General features: G+C 43.8%; 1 protein-coding gene across 1 annotated transcript in view; it reads left to right on the plus strand.

Moving 5' to 3' along the window:
- Window positions 1-21,324, plus strand: part of LOC141128337 (heterogeneous nuclear ribonucleoprotein R-like) — a 98,071-nt gene that overhangs the window by 20,726 nt on the left and 56,021 nt on the right. The gene's annotated exons all lie outside the window — the stretch shown is intronic.

Raw genomic sequence — 21,324 nt, forward strand, 5'->3', positions numbered from 1 at the left:
AATGCCCAGGTGGCACAACCCCCCCCCCCAAATGACCCCATTTTGGAAAGTAGACACCCCAAGCTATTTGCTGAGAGGCATGGTGAGTATTTTGTAGCTCTCATTTGTTTTTGAAAATGAAGAAAGACAAAAAAAAAATTTTTTTTTTCTTTTTTTAATTTTCAAAACTTTGTGACAAAAAGTGAGGTCTGCAAAATACTCACTATACCGCTCAGCAAATAGCTTTGGGTGTCTACTTTCCAAAATGGGGTCATTTGGGGGGGGGGGGTTTGTGCCACCTGGGCATTCCATGGCCTCCGAGACTGTGATAGGCAGTGAAGAGTGAAATCAAAAATTTACGCCCTTAGAAAGCCTGAAGACGGTGCTTGGTTTTCGGGGTCCCATACGCGGCTAGGCTCCCAAAAAGTCTCACACATGTGGTATCCCCATACTCAGGAGAAGCAACAGAATGTATTTTGGGGTGTAATTTCACATATTCCCATGGCATGTTTGAGCAATATATCATTTAGTGACAACTTTGTGCAAAAAAAAAAAAAAAAAAAATTTGTCTCTTTCCCGCAACTTGTGTCACAATATAAAATATTCCATGGACTCGACATGCCTCTCAGCAAATAGCTTGGGGTGTCTACTTTCCAAAATGGGGTCATTTGGGGGGGGGGGGGGGTTTGAACTGTCCTGGCATTTTATGCACAACATTTAGAAGCTTATGTCACACATCACCCACTCTTCTAACCACTTGAAGACAAAGCCCTTTCTGACACTTTTTGATTACATGAAAAAATTATTTTTTTTTGCAAGAAAATTACTTTGAACCCCCACACATTATATATTTTTTTAAAGCAAATGCCCTACAGATTAAAATGGTGGGTGTTTAATTTTTTTTTTTCACACAGTATTTGCGCAGCGATTTTTCAAATGCATTTTTGGGGGAAAAAACACACTTTTTTACATTTTAATGCACTAAAACACACTATATTGCCCAAATGTTTGATGAAATAAAAAAGATGATCTTAGGCCGAGTACATGGATACCAAACATGACATGCTTTACAATTGCGCACAAACGTGCAGTGGCAACAAAATAAATACATTTTTAAAAGCCTTTAAAAGCCTTTACAGGTTACCACTTTAGATTTACAGAGGAGGTCTACTGCTAAAATTACTGCCCTCGATCTGACCGTCGCGGTGATACCTCACATGCATGGTGCAATTGCTGTTTACATTTGACGCCAGACCGACGCTTGCGTTCGCCTTAGCGCGAGAGCAGGGGGGACAGGGGTGCTTTTTTTTTTTTTTTTTTTTTTTTTTTTTCTTTATTATTTTTTTGCTTTTTTATCTTATTTTAAAACTGTTCCTTTCATTTTTTTTTTTTTTTTAATCATTTTTACTGTTATCTCAGGGAATGTAAATATCCCCTATGATAGCAATAGGTAGTGACAGGTACTCTTTTTTGAAAAAATTGGGGTCTATTAGACCCTAGATCTCTCCTCTGCCCTCAAAGCATCTGACCACACCAAGATCGGTGTGATAAAATGCTTCCCCAATTTCCCAATGGCGCTATTTACATCCGGCGAAATCTAAGTCATAAAATGCTCGTAGCTTCCGGTTTCTTAGGCCATAGAGATGTTTGGAGCCACTCTGGTCTCTGATCAGCTCTATGGTCAGCTGGCTGAATCACCGGCTGCATTCTCAGGTTCCCTGTTGAGACAGGAGAGCCAGAGAAAAACACGGAAGACGATGGGGGGGGGGGGGGCATTCTCTCCCACTGCTTGTAAAAGCAGTCTAGAGGCTAATTAGCCGCTAGGATTGCTTTTACATGAAAGCCGACCGCTGGCTGAAAAGAATGATACCAAGATGATACCTAAACCTGCAAGCATCATTCTGGTATAACCACTCAAAGTCGTGAATGCTGTACCTGAAGACAAAAAAATGGTTAACAATAAAGCACAGTAAACGGTAAAGTATAAAAAATTGCATACCTGAAAAGCAAACATGATAAAACATAATAACAATAAAACATTGCAGAATAGAATACAGTAAAAAAGAGCAGAACAATAGAGAGAGAGAGAATAGAGAGAGAACAATAAAACGACAACTATTATTTTGTTTGTGTTTTTTTTTTTTTTTTTTTTTACACTTTTTTTGTAACTGTAACTTTTATAACTGTAACCGGTTCCAGGTTCGGGTCTCTCAAAATGCGATGGCATCTTGGGAGACCCTGTGAAAGTGTGTCCTAGTCTGTGCAATGCTGTACCCTACGCTAATACTCAGCTAGTGAATGGTAGCGTTGAAAACATTCACCAATGCAAAGACCAGGATTGTCAGGACAGGAGGGACAATAATAGCGGGTGTCACGCCTATATCCGCGCTTGCTGCAGACACAACATCTTTTTTTGGGGGGGTTCGTTGGGTAGGGGTACTCGGGAGGACATAAAGAAAATGCCTCTCATGCAGCCGACTGCATTTGGTTGGGGATGTGAATGGGGGAAGTACGGGCGCTGCAGAAGTGGTGGGTTCCCAATTAGGATTGGCGAATGCAGCAGGAAGGGCATTATGGGCACGACGGGCCTGTGTTTGTCTTCTTGGTGGCAGCGGGACACTATTTGTGCTTGCCACCTCACCAGCTTGAACTGCACTTATGGGACTCGCCACGTCACCAAGTGTTACTGCAGTGCTGGTTTGACTACGACCGGGGTGTACTAGGCCGCTGGCGCTTGCCAGTTCACCAAAACGCTACCAAAAAAACTGTTAACGATCGCAGGGATCAGGCCTGACTCTGCGAACGCTGCAGTTATGCGTTTAGTGTTTTGTAAGTGACAGTGATCGATCGATACTGCACTTGGGTGGGCTGGGCTGGGCCGGGCGGAGGGGCAAAACGCAGGTGCTAGCAGGTATCTGGGCTGATCCCACTAACACTGCGTTTTTGGGAACCCTAAACTGCTGGGGACGCCAGTATAGATCTGATCGGATCAGATCAGATATTGATCAGTTCAGATACTATACCACTAAGGGAGGTGTACGGTGCGTGCGTGGGTGTTAGCGCTACTGGCACTAACCTGACGCTGCCTGGGGCTGGTGCTTGCCAGTTCACCAAAACGCTACCAAAAAAACTGTTAGCGATCGCAGGGATCAGGCCTGACTCTGCGAACGCTGCAGTTATGCGTTTAGTGTTTTGTAAGTGACAGTGATCGATCGATACTGCACTTGGGTGGGCTGGGCTGGGCCGGGCGGAGGGGAAAAACGCAGGTGCTAGCAGGTATCTGGGCTGATCCCGCTAACACTGCGTTTTTGGGAATCCTAAACTGCTGGGGACGCTAGTATAGATCTGATCGGATCAGATATTGATGCGTTCAGATACTATACCACTAAGGGAGGTGTACGATGCGTGGGTGTTAGCGCTACTGGCACTAACCTGACGCTGCCTGGGGCTGGTGCTTGCCATTTCACCAAAACGCTACCAAAAAACTGTTAGCGATCGCAGGGATCAGGCCTGACTCTGCAAACGCTGCAGTTATGCGTTTAGTGTTTTGTAAGTGACAGTGATCGATCGATACTGCACTTGGGTGGGCTGGGCCGAGCCGGGTGGAGGGGCAAAACGCAGGTTCTAGCTAGGGTTAATAAGAGAAATAAATCTGCGGCGCTAATCTAAAAAACAAATTCCTGAGACGCCAAGAATAAAAAGCTGGTATGAAAAATGCCAATAAAGAACTCAAACAATGACAATGATTCTAAGGTGCGTAGATAACTGATAATAGTAAAGGAATAATGCTTAAGTGCCAAAGCCAAATACAGGACATGTAAAGCAGCAATGATAATTGTCAAGCTCAAAGGAGCCAAGGATAATAACCACAGATGATAATGTTCACACACCCATAACAAATGATATGGGGGGTAAAAATGCGGCGCTTAGCTCAATGGGTATATTCCTGGGATGCCAAAGGAAAAAACAGTGGACACCGAAGGAATAGATGCCTGTAAGAAGATGCAGGTAGCAAAAAAAATTCCTATGATGCGTGAATAACTAATTATTACCTCAAAGAGATGAACTATGTAACAAAGGAACTAATAACCACACCAGGAAAAATAAATTCCAGGTAAGGATCCAGTTCATGTACATTTATATTCCACCATTTTTGTGCAATCAAGAATCATAACAAATAAATGTTGCATCAAAAGAGTGCAGCTAATTAAGGGAACTAAATGACTGAGATCCAGATAATTAGTGACCTCTTTACAGACCTTAATTGTAAACAGCAATAAATATAACTCGTGACTCAAACAACACAGTGTTCCTAAAACATATGTGCAAACAATAATTCTGTGCAGCATCCAAAGTGAAGGCAAGTGAATGAAAAAATATTAAATAAACATTACGGTCCTAATAATTGAAACACAAATTCATATAATAAATAATGTTTAAATATTCCATAAATCTAAATAAATAAATCCATAAGTAAAAATAATTGAAAGCAATAATATCTCTGAATAAATTATATAAAAATACACTCTATAGATAATAATGTGCAAATATTTGTGCAGCATCCAAAAATTGATACTAAATAAATATGTATCTAGTTAACATAAAATGTGTCAAATCGGACAATTATTTCTACTAAGTGAACAATGTGTCTTCCATAAAAAATAAATAAAAGTGAACAACTAATAACACACCAGAAAAATAGAAAAAACAGTGTTCAGCATAAATATCACACTAAATGTGATACCAAAAAGTGTCCCAAAGTAAATCGTTTCTAAACTAAAAAAATGTATATGCAAAGCATCCCATTCCTATCTCCTTCGTGATGAATCAAAGAAAATTATTTCACATATCCCCAGTGAAGGAAAAAAACAGGTGTATAAAGAAAGCCAGTTCCCCCAGCCTCTCACCTCCTGGCTGAGCGATAACAGCCCAAAAAAATCCTCACGCAGTCTGTGCCTGCAGGTGGTTTTGTGAAGGGAGCCGGAGCGTACACAGAACATGGAGCATAGAATCCAAAGCTGACATTGAGAGAGCGAGTGCAAAGCGAACACTTTATGCTGAACACTGTTTTTTCTATTTTTCTGGTGTGTTATTAGTTGTTCACTTTATTTATTTTTTATGGAAGACACATTGTTCACTTAGTAGAAATAATTGTCCGATTTGACACATTTTATGTTAACTAGATACATATTTATTTAGTATCAATTTTTGGATGCTGCACAAATATTTGCACATTATTATCTATAGAGTGTATTTTTATATAATTTATTCAGAGATATTATTGCTTTCAATTATTTTTACTTATGGATTTATTTATTTAGATTTATGGAATATTTAAACATTATTTATTATATGAATTTGTGTTTCAATTATTAGGACCGTAATGTTTATTTAATATTTTTTCATTCACTTGCCTTCACTTTGGATGCTGCACAGAATTATTGTTTGCACATATGTTTTAGGAACACTGTGTTGTTTGAGTCACGAGTTATATTTATTGCTGTTTACAATTAAGGTCTGTAAAGAGGTCACTAATTATCTGGATCTCAGTCATTTAGTTCCCTTAATTAGCTGCACTCTTTTGATGCAACATTTATTTGTTATGATTCTTGATTGCACAAAAATGGTGGAATATAAATGTACATGAACTGGATCCTTACCTGGAATTTATTTTTCCTGGTGTGGTTATTAGTTCCTTTGTTACATAGTTCATCTCTTTGAGGTAATAATTAGTTATTCACGCATCATAGGAATTTTTTTGCTACCTGCATCTTCTTACAGGCATCTATTCCTTCGGTGTCCACTGTTTTTTCCTTTGGCATCCCAGGAATATACCCATTGAGCTAAGCGCCGCATTTTTACCCCCCATATCATTTGTTATGGGTGTGTGAACATTATCATCTGTGGTTATTATCCTTGGCTCCTTTGAGCTTGACAATTATCATTGCTGCTTTACATGTCCTGTATTTGGCTTTGGCACTTAAGCATTATTCCTTTACTATTATCAGTTATCTACGCACCTTAGAATCATTGTCATTGTTTGAGTTCTTTATTGGCATTTTTCATACCAGCTTTTTATTCTTGGCGTCTCAGGAATATGTTTTTTAGATTAGCGCCGCAGATTTATTTCTCTTAATAATTGTTTTTAGGTGTGTGAACACTATTATTTGTGGCTGCTATTCTTTTTCTTATTTGACGTTTTTAAGGGATTTTTTAATTTTTTATTGTTGGATTATTAATTTTTTGGTGTGCGCACAAGTACTTATTATCATTCTAGCTAGGGTTGCCACCTCATCCCTTTAAACCCGAACACATATTAATTACACAGGTTCTCTGGCTGATTAAGGTGGTAATTAAACTCACTTGGTTCCTTATCTGCATTAAATTAGCCGCAGAACCTGTGTAATTCATATGTGTTCGGGTTTAAAGGGATGAGGTGGCAACTCTAGTGCTAGCAGGTATCTGGGCTGATCCCGCTAACACTGTGTTTTTGGGAACCCTAAACTGCTGGGGACGCTAGTATAGATCTGATCGGATCAGATATTGATCCGTACAGATACTATACCACTAAGGGAGGCGTATGCTGCGTGCGTGGGTGTTACCAGTACTGGCGCTAATCTGACGCTGCCTGGGGCGACGCATATCACCGCCGGGCGATCAGGGGGCTAAATCTTTATTCGGTAATAAACGGCGGGTGCCCTGACACTATAAAAAATAAACGAAGTAACCAGCGTCACCCGTAACGGTTATACGGTGATCAGTGGTGAAAGGGTTAACTAGGGGGCAATCAAGGGGTTAAAACATTTATTAGGTAGTATATGGGGGTCCCTGTCGCTATAAAACGCTGACGGCGAACCTAAATATTTACCTCACTAACTAGCGTCACCAGCGACACTAATACAGCGATCAGAAAAATGATAGCTTAGCGACACTGGTGACGGGGGGTGATTAAGGGGTTAAAACTTTATTAGGGGGGTATCCTAGACCTAAAGGGGGCCTAACACTCACTGCCCTAACACTGTAACTGTCACAAACTGACACCAATACAGTAATCAGAAAAAAAAAAAAAACCTGCTTGGTGTCAGTTTGTGACAGGGGGGGGGTGATTGGGGGGGGCGATCGGGGGGGGATCGGGGTGTTTTGTGTGCCTGGCATGTTCTACTGTGTGTGTGTGTGTGTGTTGTGCACTCACATTACAGTCTTCTCTCCTCGGCCCGGAACGGAAAATACCGAGCCGAGGAGAGATGACATCATTTCCTCTGCCTCAGTGTACAATACAGAGGCAGGGAAATGATCCCATTGGCTGGGAGCGATCGCGAGGGGGGGGCCACGAATGGATGGCCTCCCCCTCACCACCGATCGCCGGGGGAGATTTGCCGACCGCCGCAGGCACCGGGGGGGGGGTCCGATCGGACCCCCCACCCGCGGGCAGGCAAGGACGTACCTGTAAGTCCTTTTGCCTGCCCGTGCCGCTCTGTCGACGTATATAGTCGTGCGGCGGTCGGCAAGTGGTTAAGGTAAACTTGATTGTGGTTTTTACCATTTGTTTTAGCCACTTGAGTACCATCCATTAACCCTTTTGCTGCCATAATCATAAGGATATGCAGGGGAACAGATCCGCTTGTACAGTGCCTTGAAAAAGTATTCATACCCCTTGAAATCTTCCACATTTTGTCATGTTACAACCAAAAACAAATGTATTTTATGTAATGGATCAACACAAAAGTGGCACATAATTGTGAATTTGAAGGAAAATGATAAATGGGTTTTCCAATTTTTTTTTACAAATAATTATCTGGAAAGTGTGGTGTGCATTTGTATTTAGCCCCCTCTACTCTGATACCCCTAACTAAAATCTAGTGGAACCACTTGCCTACCTAATTAGTAAATAAAGTCCTCCTGTGAGTAATTTAATCTGAATGTAAATACAGCTGTTCTGTGAAGCCCTCAGAGGTTTGTTAGAGAACCTTAGTGAACAAACAGCATTATTAACCTCCCAGACGGTATTACAGAGTGTGGCTAGGGATGGTATATCAGTACCAAAAGTGGTAACCCTGAGCCACACTCGGGATCGCATCGCAGGATCCAGGTACAGCTTACTTGCCTTGTCCCTAGGATCCTGCGATGTCTCCCTGCAGTGTGCGGCGGCTGTGTCTCCACTCAATTCATCACAGAGCCGAGCTCCGTTCCCTGCAAGCGTTGCCACGCACGGGGACGGAGCACGGCGCCAAATTCAAAAAGTGAAACACACTATACATACAGTACACTGTAATCTTACAGATTACATTTCTGTATGAAATAATTTCGCATCCCTTTTGTTCCTAGTGGTTTCTGCAGTGCCCTGCATGCAGTTTTATATTATAAATACTGTTCTTTCTGCCTGGAAACTGGAGATTGTCCATAGCAACCAAAACCGTCCCTTTGCATCAAAAGCAGTTTTAGACCAGCTAGAAAACAGAGATAATAAATTAGAATCACTTGCAGAATGGAGCGACAGTGATTTGTGGGGGAATTTGTCATCAAACACTGAAAGTATCGACAGTGACAATTCTGCAACTGAGCAAATTTCAGTGTTTTTGATCTGATTACATTATTGAATAATTTTTATTATTATTATTATATTATTATTTGTTGTAATTATTTATAGTTATTTATGATATTATAATTTTATGATTTCGTGTTTCAAACTTTATCATACCCGGGATGTCTATCTACTAGGCTCTTGTTTGGACAGATTTAAGTGAGTTATTCCTAAGAATTACAGGCCTACAATATAAAACGCCAAATCTCTATGCAAAAGAATTGTACCGCTTTGAGCATCAAAAATCTGAAATAATTATACCGACAGGGAGGTTAAAGCGAAGTTCCATTCAAAAGTGGAACTTTCGCTCTCCGTATCCCCCCCCCCCCCCCTGTGCCACATTTTGCACTTTTCGGGGGGGGGGTGTGGGGGACAGGTGCCTGTCTTTTTACATTTATTAATAAAATAAATTAAAAACAGATAATCATAAACATGATCGCAAAGGGCTGTACAGCATAAAGAGGCTGCATATTTCTGTTCCTGGGAGTTGTATGTGACTGCGCGGAGCAGTCTGTACAAATTAATGACAGGCTGACCACACATCCGTACAGCCAGTGCATCACATGTCCTGTGACATAGCTTAAGCTATTACACACCCTCCCAGGCCTTTCAGAGAGGCATGCACTGTCCATCAAGCATGGGATTTGTCCCATCGGAGGATCACGCTTTTGTCTGCTCACTCTGCTCTGAATGGACTGCAAGGGAGCGTGTGTAGTAGCTTTGGCTGTGTTTTGAGGTGCATTGTATCTGAAAGGTAAGACTCCATCACAGTCTAAAGTGTATAATGGACTGAAACCGGTTTCTCCCCCTCATTTTCCAGGACAGCTACTTGAGAGATGATTGGCTCCGTTCTCTACAGGAAAAACAAATCGGACACAATTTAAAAGGCCCCTCCCTCTCCTCTGACCCTCAGTTGTTTTGTGTTTCCAGACCCTCCAGGACCACACTGTACTGTTTGTTGTTTTTTTTATATAGGTCTGGTAACTGTGGTTGGTGGACCCCCCTTCTGTTGGTGATATCCAGGACTGGTTGTGGCCATGTCTGGGGTGTTTTTCTATGTTTATAGACCAAGAAGGGCCCACTGTATGTATTGGGTTACTTGCCTCCCTGGTGATTTAGCAGCGGCAACTCCCTTCCATTTGCAGCCTCTAGCTGTGTGGAGAGGCATCTTCATCGTGTCTTCCCCGCATTGAGTGTACCAAAATAGCGGCGGAGGACTTCCGGTGATGCGGCAAGATGGCGCCGGAACCGGAAGTGACATGACACTTCCTGGACACTGTTTTCTTAAAGGATCTCAGCGTGGTACAATGCAGGGGCCTCGCTGCTTTGGAAACAGTCTGCCAAACGCAGGGCAGACTAGTTTAGCAGTGCAGCGGCAGTCAGAGGAGTCTCACCAGCCAGCTTACGTTTTCCTCTATGGAGTCTGAGGACAGGACTGAGGATGGAGCACCTGCTCGAGCTGAGACAGCAGCGGCATCCGGGTCCAATACTGCCTCCAAGTTAAGCCCTTATCTGTGGCTAAAGAGCTTCTGCAGCAGGGGGGTCTGTATAAGCCTTTTTTATGGTTATGTTTTTCTAGGTTGACAAACCTGTAAAGAAAAAATGTGGGAACTGTAGAGCCAGGCTTTCTGATAGTTATAAAAAACTATTTTGTGAGGATTGTATTCCGTCAAAGGCAGGTTCTTGGTCTACTGCCTCTTTAAAGGAGTTGATAACTTCTATGAAGGAGGTAGTGGCCTCCTTTTGGTCCTTTAACGACAGAGTAGCCAAGCTAGGTCCTTCCACTTTTAAGCCTGCGTGACTCAGGAGCCTTCAGCTAAATCTCTACCTCTCTTAGTGTCAAAGACTGTTAGTTCACATAATGTTTCTGACCTGGAAGAAGGTATGAATCCGGTATCTACGTCTGATGAGGAGTCTGTATCAGAGGATGAGGATACTGGTAGTTCAACTAGGTATCTTTTTTTCCAGTTGAAGATATTGACGAACCTATCAAGGTCAATAAATACTTCTGAACAGATCGAGATGCTTCAGCAAGCCCAGTCTGTTCAGGATAAGATGTACAGAGGTCTACAAGGATGAAAATCTAGGTCTTTTCCTGTACATCATTCTCTCAAGGAAGGATATGATCCTTTCTGAGTGGAAAGAACCTGAAAGAAGGTTGTTCCAGTCTAGAAAACATAAGAGAAGATTTTCCTTTCAGTCTGCTTTTGAGGAGGTTTTTTTCAAATGTCTTAAATTAGATGCTCCTATGTCGCAAGTATCTAAAAAGTCAGATCTTTCATTTGAGGACTCTGGAGTCCTTAAGGATCAGATGAATAGAAAGGCCGACTCCTTAGTACGTAAGGCCTGGGATGCCTCTGCTTTTTCTTTAGGGTCAGCTGTAGCGTCCACCTGTGTTGCTAGGAATTTCGACGTGTGGGACCAACGTCTGGATGACCTTCTCTCCTCCAACACCCCCATAGAGGAGATCAGGGATTCTCTACCCCTTATTGCCAAGTCAGTTGCTTTTTTGGCTGATGCGGCAGCAGATTCTGTAAAATCTGTTGCCAGAACATCAGCATTCATTAATTCAGTTAGACGGGCCTTTGAGGGCAAGCTCTTATTTGGTTGTTCCTTAGAGGAAGTCCTAGCTCGTTCCTCTAAGAATGGTAAACGGTTTCTATCTTCTCAAAGGAATAAGCGCCAGAATTAAGAGGCCTTTTCGTGGCTTTCAGAACAGAGTTAATTTTAAGACCAATAGGCAACAGACCAATGACAGCTGATCATGTGACATCAACAGAGCCGGTAATCGGCTATTTTTTCTCCTCGCGCTGAAAGCGTGAGGAGGAAAAAAAGGATGATCACCGGCGGCCGTGAGAGGGACATCAGTCCCGCTCACGGCAAGCGCCACCAGATCATCAGTGCCCACCTTGTGTGCCCTCTGCCAGTGCCACCTAGCAACAGGCAGCAGTGCCGCCTACCAGTGCCCACAGTGCCACCTATCAGTGCCCACAATCGGTGCCTCAACAGTGCTCCACATCAGTGTCACCTACCAGTGCCCATCAGTGCCGCCCATCAGTGCCACCTATCAGTGGTACCTATCAGTGCCCATCAGGGCCCATCAGTGGCCATCAGTGCTGCCTTATCTGTGCCTATCAGCGCCACCTTAAATGTGCCTATCCGTGCCCATCAGTGCAGCCTATCAGTGCCCACCAGTGCCACCTCATCAGCGCATATCAATGAAGAAGAAAAGTTATCTGTTTGCAAAATTTTATAACAAACTATGAAACATGATTTTTTTTTTTTTTTTCAAAATTTTCCATCTTTTTTTGTTTAGCAAAAAATAAAAATCCCAGCTGTGATTAAATACCACCAAAATAAAGCTCTATTTGTGGGAAACACAAATTTAATTTGGGTACAGTGTTGTATGACCACGCAATTGTCATTCAAAGTGCGTCAGCGCTGAAAGCTGAAAATTGGTCTGGGTGGGTTTAAGTGCCCGGTAAGCAAGTGGTTAAAAAAAAAAAGAGCAGCATCCCCTTAGGCTGGATTCACACCTGTGCATTTTTAGTGCTTTTTGCGTTTTGCAGATTTGCATTACTGTCCATTTACCATGGTTCCCTATGGAACACGTTCTGTAGTGCAAATCTGCAAAATGCAAAAAGCACAAAAAATGCATAGGTGTGAATCCAGCCTTAGGAGCCCCTCATTTGATGCTGTGATTTTCACTTTTGCACATGTGCCATACTATGGACATCAAATTAAAATACAGCACATTTTTTTACATAAGTAAAAGAGCTTTAGAAACTAGCCATAACTGACTCTGTAGCTGCATGTACTGTTATGTAATTGATACCCACAGATCACAACAAAGACTTAGTGTTGCGGCCGAAATTATACTTTTTAAATAAAAATACCCCTATAATACACAAGCTTAATGTATTCTAGTAAAGTTAGTCTGTAAACTAAGGTCTGTTTTGTTAGTTTATAGCAGTAGTTTGTTATTTTACAAACTTACAGCAGGCCGTGGCCAACTTAAGTGTGGGCATCTGAAGCCAGACTGTAGTTCTTCCTGGATCTCATCATTGCAGATCTCGCACATGCTCAGTACAGCACAAGCAGTGTAATAGGTTTCAGGTCAGGTTTCCATAGCAACTTCAGTGTCAGAAGAAGTTGCCGCCCCTTCCCAGAAGGCATTGCAAACAGGAAATGATGCGATGGGCCACGGCCAGGGAGCAGGAAGTGAAAAATGAATACAGCAGATATACAGTAGGTGCTGAGAAAAAGAAATTTAAAATATCCAATTCGTTTACAGTGCACAGTTTAGTGAGGGATGCTGAAGAGTTGTAAAAGTGGGTGGAATTCCACTTTAAAGTGGTATTAAACCCCAAACCAAAAATGGCTTACAAATACCTGGTCTTTACATTAGAGGCAACAGTTCTGCTATTCATAGAAAAATAAGAGGGAGAGAAGCTGTTATATTAGAGTGTCTCTGATGTGAACTTTGAAATGATCTACATTCTCTATAACTACCGTGTTAAATGGGGGCTTGTTTTAAAATGCTTTTCATTATCATCCATTACCCGCTTGCTGTCCGCCCTACAGCAGTTCTACTGCTACAGGATGGCAGCTGTGCGCCAGATCACATATATAATTGATCGCACACTTCTGGGAAGGGGACGCGCATGCTTGCCACCGATTGGCAGGTGCCGGGTACTCTATGTCATCCGGCACCTGCTGATCATCGGGCAGAGACACAGAACTGTGATTTGCCTATGTAAACTAGGGAGATCTTAGTTCTGACAGGAGGGAAGGGATGGAGTTTGTGTCTCTGCAAAGCAGGGAATAAATTCCATCTCTTCCCCTAGTAAAAGCACCTCACACAATACATAAGGACTGGTTAGGCACACAGTTAACCCTTTGATCGCACCTGATGTTAACCCCTTCCCAGCCAATGTCATTAGTACAGTTCATATTTTTAGCACTGATCACTGCATTAGTGTCACTGGTTCCTAAAAAGTGTCAGAATGTCCAACGCAATTTTGCAGCTATAAGTCGCTGATCGCCACCATTACTAGTAAAAAAAACAATAGCTTAAAATATCCCATAGTATGTAGCAGCTATAACTTTTGTGCAAACCAACCAATATAGGTTACTGGTATATTTTTCTGCCAAAATCATGTAGCAGAATACATATTGCCCTAAATTGATGAAGAAATTTTGAATTTTTTTTTTTGTTTGTTTTGCGTATATGTTTTATAGTGGAAAGTAAAATAATATTGTGGTGGTTGAACGCAGAGGTGATCAAATACCACCAAAAGAAAGCTCCTATTTGGGGAAAAAAATGATATAAATTCTATTTGGGTACAGCGTTGCATGGCCACACAATTGTCAGTTAAAGTAATGCAGTGCCGTATCGCAAAAATTGTCCTGGTCATGAAGGAGGGGTAAATCTTCCGGAGGTCAAGTGGTTAAGGGACACAGGAATTGTGAACAATCTCTAGACAGTTTTTGGATTATACTGCTGCTTGTAGAAAATCAAAAGTAGACCAAAATCGATAAACCACTAATACAGGTAGAAACAGTGGGAGGAGGTCCGCTGTTCTCCTGTGATTAAGTTGAGTGATGGTGCATGTCTAAGTCCCAGATGACACGATGAAATGTGTTGGACAAAGCTCGGACACATGGATGACGATCTGTCTATCCAATGGGAGAATGCTGGAGGTTTTTTGCGTTTGGAAGGATCTTTTGACTGGTTTGTATGTTTGCTTTCTAACACCATTAGCACATTAGACTGCTCAGTGTATGAGGGTCACTAAGTTCTATGTGCACGGTAATGGATTTCCCACTTTGGCACAGAGTTTTATCATATACAGTATCTGTGAAGAAGTTTATCTGGACTTGTTTTGGATGTCACTAATTATACAGCGTGTGCAATTATTTTATATAAAATATTATCTGTTTATTTGTACTGTTAAGAAGAAAGATTGCTTTGAATACTGCACTATGATTATATCTGCAATTGTTTTATTCTTCATACAGTGTAAGGTGTGCGTGGAACTTTTTTGGTGTATCAGTTGTGATATTGGTTATCAACGTACAGTGTCACTGTCAGCTGCTTTCCACTAGTAATCAGTTAGCAACCTGAGCGTGGATTTTCTTTGTCATACATCATGGGCCACAGAGTTAGGCTAATATTCATTACCTACTGGGTTATACGCTATCTCTAGGTGAATGGACACTTGTAGACAAAGTCTTAGACAGGAAGTGATCCCCTATATAACCCCTCCCATACAGGAAGTACGTCAGTTTTTTATTAGTGTCTGCAAGGTGGGTGGGCACGTTTGTTTGAGCTCTCTGATCTTCAGGTCTCTAGTCCCACAAACGGTTCTTAAATGAATCAAGGGTTTGACCGATCGGGTCCATTTCACACAGGCTCAATATGCTTAGATAAATGGTAACCGATCCTGCAAGGTTTTGCCTGTAATGCGCTGGACCCTGCGTAGTGGAATCCTGGATACCACAGCGCTAAGGCATTTCTGCAGGGTGCTGTACAGGTCCAAGGGAGTGGGCCCTAAACATGAAAAAGGGTACCCAGTCCTTGAAGGTCCTCAAGTGACAGGAACCCGCCGTGATGGGTGAAGATTGGGCTCTTAGTTTCTAAGCTGCCCTGCGCCTGGATGGGTAGGTGAAACCCCCTTATTTAATTATTGTGGGGTGTCCCAGTGATTGTAACAATCAGTCAAGCTAGCTAGAGGCTGGACACCGGTGTGTGGTGACCATGTGGGAGAATTTTGGGCTAGCTGTGGGTGTTTGCAAAGTGTACCTTTTTTTGCTTGCGTCTGGCTGTTAACCTGTATGATGGCGCACGACGGTTCGCCATGGCACACGTGCATCCGCAAGAGTGCTGCTGTGCTCAGCAGTTTGTTCGTTTGGCGGCCATGGCGCATGCAGCTATGCCATAGGCATTATGCACACTTGGAGCCGTGCATGTGCCGTAGCCTAATCATCTGCGAATACAGCCACGCCCGTTTCCTGGGACTGCGCATGTGCGTGCTCAAGCATGCGCAGTACGTCCCGGCGCACAGCCAGCTTATATAAAGCGGGATTCCGGACGTGAAAAAAAAAAAAATTAAAGTCAGCAGCTACAAACACTGTAGCTGCTGACTTTAAATAAGTACTTACCTGTCTTGGGTGCCCACGATGTCGGCCGCCCGAGGCCGAGTCGGCTCTCGGGTCCCGGCACCGCCATCCTAAGTAATGGAAACAGGCAGTGGAGCCTTGTGGCTTCACTGCCAGTTTCCTACTGTGCACGCACGAGCGGCGCTCTGTGAATGGCCCCGTGGTGTTCTGGGAACACACACAGTTCCCAGAAGGCAACGGAGCCGCTCACTGAGGAGCAGAACACGCCGAGGAATAGGAAGAGGCAGATTAGGAAGACTGCCTAGCAACAAGGGTTTAGGTAAGTTTTAAAAAAAATGTTTTTTTCCAAATGTGTTTTTTTAAATTTACTTAGGATTTTTCATGCCATTTTTTTTTTTTTTTTAAAGGGTGGCCCTCCACTTTAAGCTGTGTATGCCAAGCATGCGGTGCTCCCAGAAGGCAGCTGTGGGACACAGAGCAAGCTCTGAACCAGGCATTTGCAGCACTTCATTTCTCCTTACCCGGGTCACGTGAGTCACCAGGTGTTGCTTGGCAGGCTAAGGTGCTTAGCAGGATTGTTGGATAGGGGCTTGGTGAGCCATATTAAAGGATCTCCTTTCTGAGGTGTGTTAATGCTACACCCAGGTACTCCCTTTTTGTGGCTTGTAAATGTCTTCAAAAAAGAGGAGAGGGACTAACACTGTAGGGAAGGGCACACCTATGTCCTCAGTAGCTCCTGATGAACCTAGTCGTATTCCTAGTGTTGTATCCCCTGAAAGACCAGAGGCTGCCGGGCAATCTGAGCCCCTGCACCTATCTGGTATTGTGGCTACAGTCAATGCTGCTGCTTCACTATTTATCACCAAGGATAAACGGTCTTCAGCCCTAGTTGGGTTAGAGTACAGGATTGCTGGCATGATTACCTCCATCCCGCAGGGTGGAAGGAAACATGACAGACCCCCCCCGAGCCTCCTAGTTTGGAGCAGGAATGGGTTGAGGATGGGGAAGCTCAGGATTCTGCGGCGGGAATGGCGGGTGAGTCTGCTTCTGAGCAATCTGGACAACAAGATAACCAGTTGGTGTCTGCCTCTCAGTCGCAGTGGCTTTTGATCCAGACTCTTACCGAGATGGTTAGTTCTGCCTTTAAGTTGCCTCTTGCAGAGGTTTTTGAGCCCCCCTGGTCCCCTTTGGAGTCCCTGAGGCCTCTTCAGGCCGCACAGGCTTTCCCCTTACACTCACTTTTGGAACAGGCGCTGATTGGGAACATCCTGAGAGGATTTTTGTTCCTCCTAAGAGGTTTTCCATTTTATATCCCATGGATGAAAAGTTCATTAAGAAGTGAAGCATGCCAGCGGTAGATGCAGCAGTCTCTTCCTTAAACAAGAACTTAACTTGTCCGGTGGATAATGCACTGGGCTTGAAAGACCCTGTGGACAAGAAACTGGAGTCATTATTAAAGGCTTCCTTTTCTTTGTCTCCAAAAAACAAGCGCGCAACCATTAATTAATCAGTGAAGATGATTAAACACAACCATACAAACTCATATAAAGATATATATAGTATTGTGCAAAAGTGATACAATAAAGTAAAAAAAAAAAGCTACCAAAACATGCCCATGTAAACAGTGGTGTGCACCATCAACCTGTTACAAGGACCTAAAGCAAAAGTACTCTGATATATACAAAATCCATATAAAGTGAGTGTATCTAAGTGATCAAAAATATATAAGCAAAGTCCATAAAAATGACAATGTGAGTATGGAGAAACTCGGTAACCAGGAGAGATGGGAATGAGATGTTCTTGTAGCCTAAAAACTTGTGATATTACTGCCGCTTACCAGATCAGTTGGACCGCAAATTATAGAGATCATGGGAGCCTGTTGCATCAGCCTGCCGGCATCGAAATCTTCCACCTGTCTTTCAATCCAGGGATCGTGATTACAATCACCCACAATGACGCAAACTCCTCTCTCCTTTTGGAATCCACACACAGGAACAGTTATAATCACCCTTGATTCAGATCTCTTCTCATGGATCTCTCTTTCTTTGGCCAGTTCAGCTATTCAGCCAGCTGTTGCAGCAATTGGTATCTGCCAGTTCGTAAAGGATCAGGTCAGATGGCCTGACAGGCCTAACCAGGAACCTTGAGTGCTGTGTTTTGCTGTTGATGCCTTTAAAGGGTTCAATACAGCAGGTTTCTCATTTGGCTCTCCTGTCTGTACATATGTGCAGAATTTTGTGGCTTAAGAACTGGTCAGCCGAGCTGCCTTGTAAGAAGTTATTGGCAGGTTTCCCCTTTTATGGGGAACGTTTGATGATTTAGACAAATATATCCAAAAGATTTCCGGAGGGAAGAGCTCTCTACATCCTGTAAAGAGAAGTACCAGGCGTCTTCCCTTTAAAACCTCAGGGACTGCTTCCTCAGGTGTCTCAGCGCCAAGACAGTTCCGCCGCCAACAGGGCGCTAGAGCCAGGGGCAAGCCGCAAGGCCAGGGCCAGAAAAAGCCCTGGGTCCAAAGCTCTTCTAAACCTGGCACCAATCCCCTCTTTTGAGGGGACGCCCCCACTCTATCGGGTGAGGGGAAGGCTGCTGCACTTTGCGGACATTTGGAGAACAGTGGTTCAGGGCGAGTGGGTCACCTCGACTATATCCCACGGTTACAAGCTGGAGTTACGGGAGTTTCCTCCTCAGAGGTTTCTAAGATCCAGCGTTCCCTCGGATCCTCCAAAAATAGACTTACTGTTTCAGGCACTACATAATTTAGTGCATCAAGGAGTGATTGTACAGGTTCTTGTATCCAAAAGGGGCGCAGGGTTTTATTCTAACTTGTTTACGGTTCAGAAACCAAACAGGGACACAAAGCCGTTTTGGATCTAATATCCCTGAACCACTATCTACTAATCCAGTCCTTTTCGGATGGAGTCTGTCCGCTCAGTTGTAGCCTTGCTCCAGATGGGAGACTTTCTAGTCACCATGGATATAAAGGACGGGTATTTACACATGCCTATCGTTCAGCCTCATCAGAGGTTCCTGCGATTTGCAGTTTGTGTTTCTACTGTGCGAGCTTGCCACAGTTCCCTGGGTGTTTACAAGTACTGGGTATTTTAAGGGCCCAAGGGATCTTGGTGCTCGGGTATCTGGAAGACCTACTGCTCAGATCATTCATTCACTACAGGCTCTAGAAAAGAGCATAACCTGCACAGTGCGGTTTTTAGAAAGCTTAGCCTTGGTCATAAATACCAAAAAGTCAGCCTTGAGACCAGCTCAAAGTCTGAAGTATTTAGGTCTGATTGTAGATACGGTCCAAGCAAGGGTATTTTTGCCACCCATAAGGATCTGTGCCCTGAAGGATCAGGTGCACCAGATAAGGGGCACCAGGCAACCCTCTATTCGGCTCTGTATGAATCTTCTAGGAAGGATGGTGTCCTCCTTCGAGGTAGTGCCCTATGCCCAGTTCTATTCCAGGCCTATACAACAAGACATCTTGTTGGCTTGGAACAGGAGAGGACAAGCCTTGGATTATTCTATGTTCTTCTCTCCTCGGGCACGCTTAAGCCTAAACTGGTGGTTGCAGGATCAGAACCTGTGAAAGGGAAAATCCTTCCTCCTGGTAATTTGGAGAGTACTGACCACAGATGCCAGTCTATCGGACTGGGGAGCGACCCTAGAGGGGCTCACAGCTCAGGGCAAATGGCCAAGGACAGAACAGATCCCTGCCCATCAATGTCCTGGAGTTACAGGCAGTACGTCTGGCCCCCTACAGTCCTGGCCCTATCAGGGTTCAGTCCGACAATGCCTCTGCAGTGGCCTATATAAACCACCAAGGCGGTACCAAGAGTCGTTTAGCTCTGAAGGAGGTGAACCACATAGCCTGGGCAGAGGGACATGTGCTGATTTTTATATCGGAAGTCCACATCCCGGGAGTAGAGAACTGGGAGGCAGATTATCTCAGCCACCAGAAGATCTGCTCTGGGGAATGGTCCCTAAACCCAGGGGTTTTCCAGGAAATTTGCCAGCGTTGAGGATGGCCAGAGGTCGACCTATTGGCATCCATGTTCAACAACAATCTACAGCATTTTGTGTCCCGAACAAGGGATCTTCTGGCAATCGGAGCAGATGCTCTGGTAATTCCATGGAGCCAGTACTCCCTGGTTTATGCTTTACCCCCCTGATCCCTCTTCTTCCATATTTGTTGCGCAGGATTCGGAGAGAGGGGGTTCCAGTCATTCTGGTGGCACCAGCCTGGCCCAGAAGGCCTTGGTTCCCAGAGATTGTGAGATTGGCAATAAGCAGGCCTTGAACGCATCCACGCCGCCCCGATCTACTGTCTTAAGGTCCTATATTCCACCCCAATTTACAGTCTCTAAATTTGACGGCACGGCTATTGAAGCCAGGGTGTTGAAGGACCATGGCATCTCGGGACCAGTGGTGTCTACTTTAGTGAATGATAGAAAAGCTGTCACTAGGAAGATCTATCATAAGGTCCGGAAGACTTTTATTGCTTGGTGTTAAGCCAGAAAATGGCATCCTCGGAAATACGTGATTGGGAGAATTCTCTTTTCTACAGTCAACTGTGGAAATCAGATTGGCTTTGAGTACAATCAGAGGTCAGATTTCGGCCCTGTCTGTATTCTTCCAAAGGCCTTTAACTTCCTATTCGCTCGTCCGAACCTTTATGCAGAGGGCAAATCGTTTGCTTCTGCCCATTAGGTCACCTATGTGTCCTTGGGACTTGGTGCTGTCTGTGTTACAGAAACAACCATTTGAACCTATCGAGGAAATTCCATTAGACTTGCTGTCACGCAAGCTAGACTTCCTGATGGCCATCACCTCGGCTAGAAGGGTGTCGGAGTTGGCGGCCCTTTCGTGCAGGGAACCATACTTGATCCTTCACCATGACAGGTCATGTTACGACCTGTTCCATCCTTTTTGCCAAAAGTGGTGTCAGCCTTTCATTTGAATCAGGACATTATTTTGCCGCCTTTTTTTTCTCTCAGCCTCGTTCGGTGGAAGAGAGATGACTGCGTTCAAGGTTTACTTGTCTAGATCTGCGGAGATTCGAGGATCAGACACATTTTTTGTTTTACCAAAAGGACCCAAGAAGGGGCAGGCAGCTTTCAAAGCTTCCATTGCCAATTGGGTCCGTCAATTGGTCATTCAGGCCTACGATCTGAAACCTAAAGCTGTTCCCTTTTAGGATGAGAGCTCATTCTACCAGGGGTGTAGGATCCTCCTGGGCTTATCGCCATCAGGTGTCTGTGGCTCAGATTTGTAAGGTTGCTACCTGGTCTTCAGTGCATACGTTCACAAAATTTTATCAAGGGGATGTTCGAACAGCCGAGGATTCGGCTTTCAACTGTAGTATACTGTGGGCTGCCGTATAAGGTCTGATGGCTATTGTTTGGCAGGGTGTCTCCCTCCCCTCAAGGCTATTGCTCTGGGGCGTTCCAGTTGGTTCCAGTTGGTAATGAATATTAGCCTGACGCTGTGTCCCATGATGTATGAAAAAGAAAATAGGATTTTTTTTTGTCATACTTGCTGTATAATCCTTTTCTTTGAGTACATCATGGGACACAGAGATCCCTCCCCCTTTTTTTTTTTTTTTTTTTGAGGATTCAGTGCTTGCTACAAAACTGATGTAC

Source organism: Aquarana catesbeiana, linkage group LG02 (genome assembly GCF_042186555.1).
Source record: "Aquarana catesbeiana isolate 2022-GZ linkage group LG02, ASM4218655v1, whole genome shotgun sequence".
Taxonomy (NCBI): domain Eukaryota; kingdom Metazoa; phylum Chordata; class Amphibia; order Anura; family Ranidae; genus Aquarana; species Aquarana catesbeiana.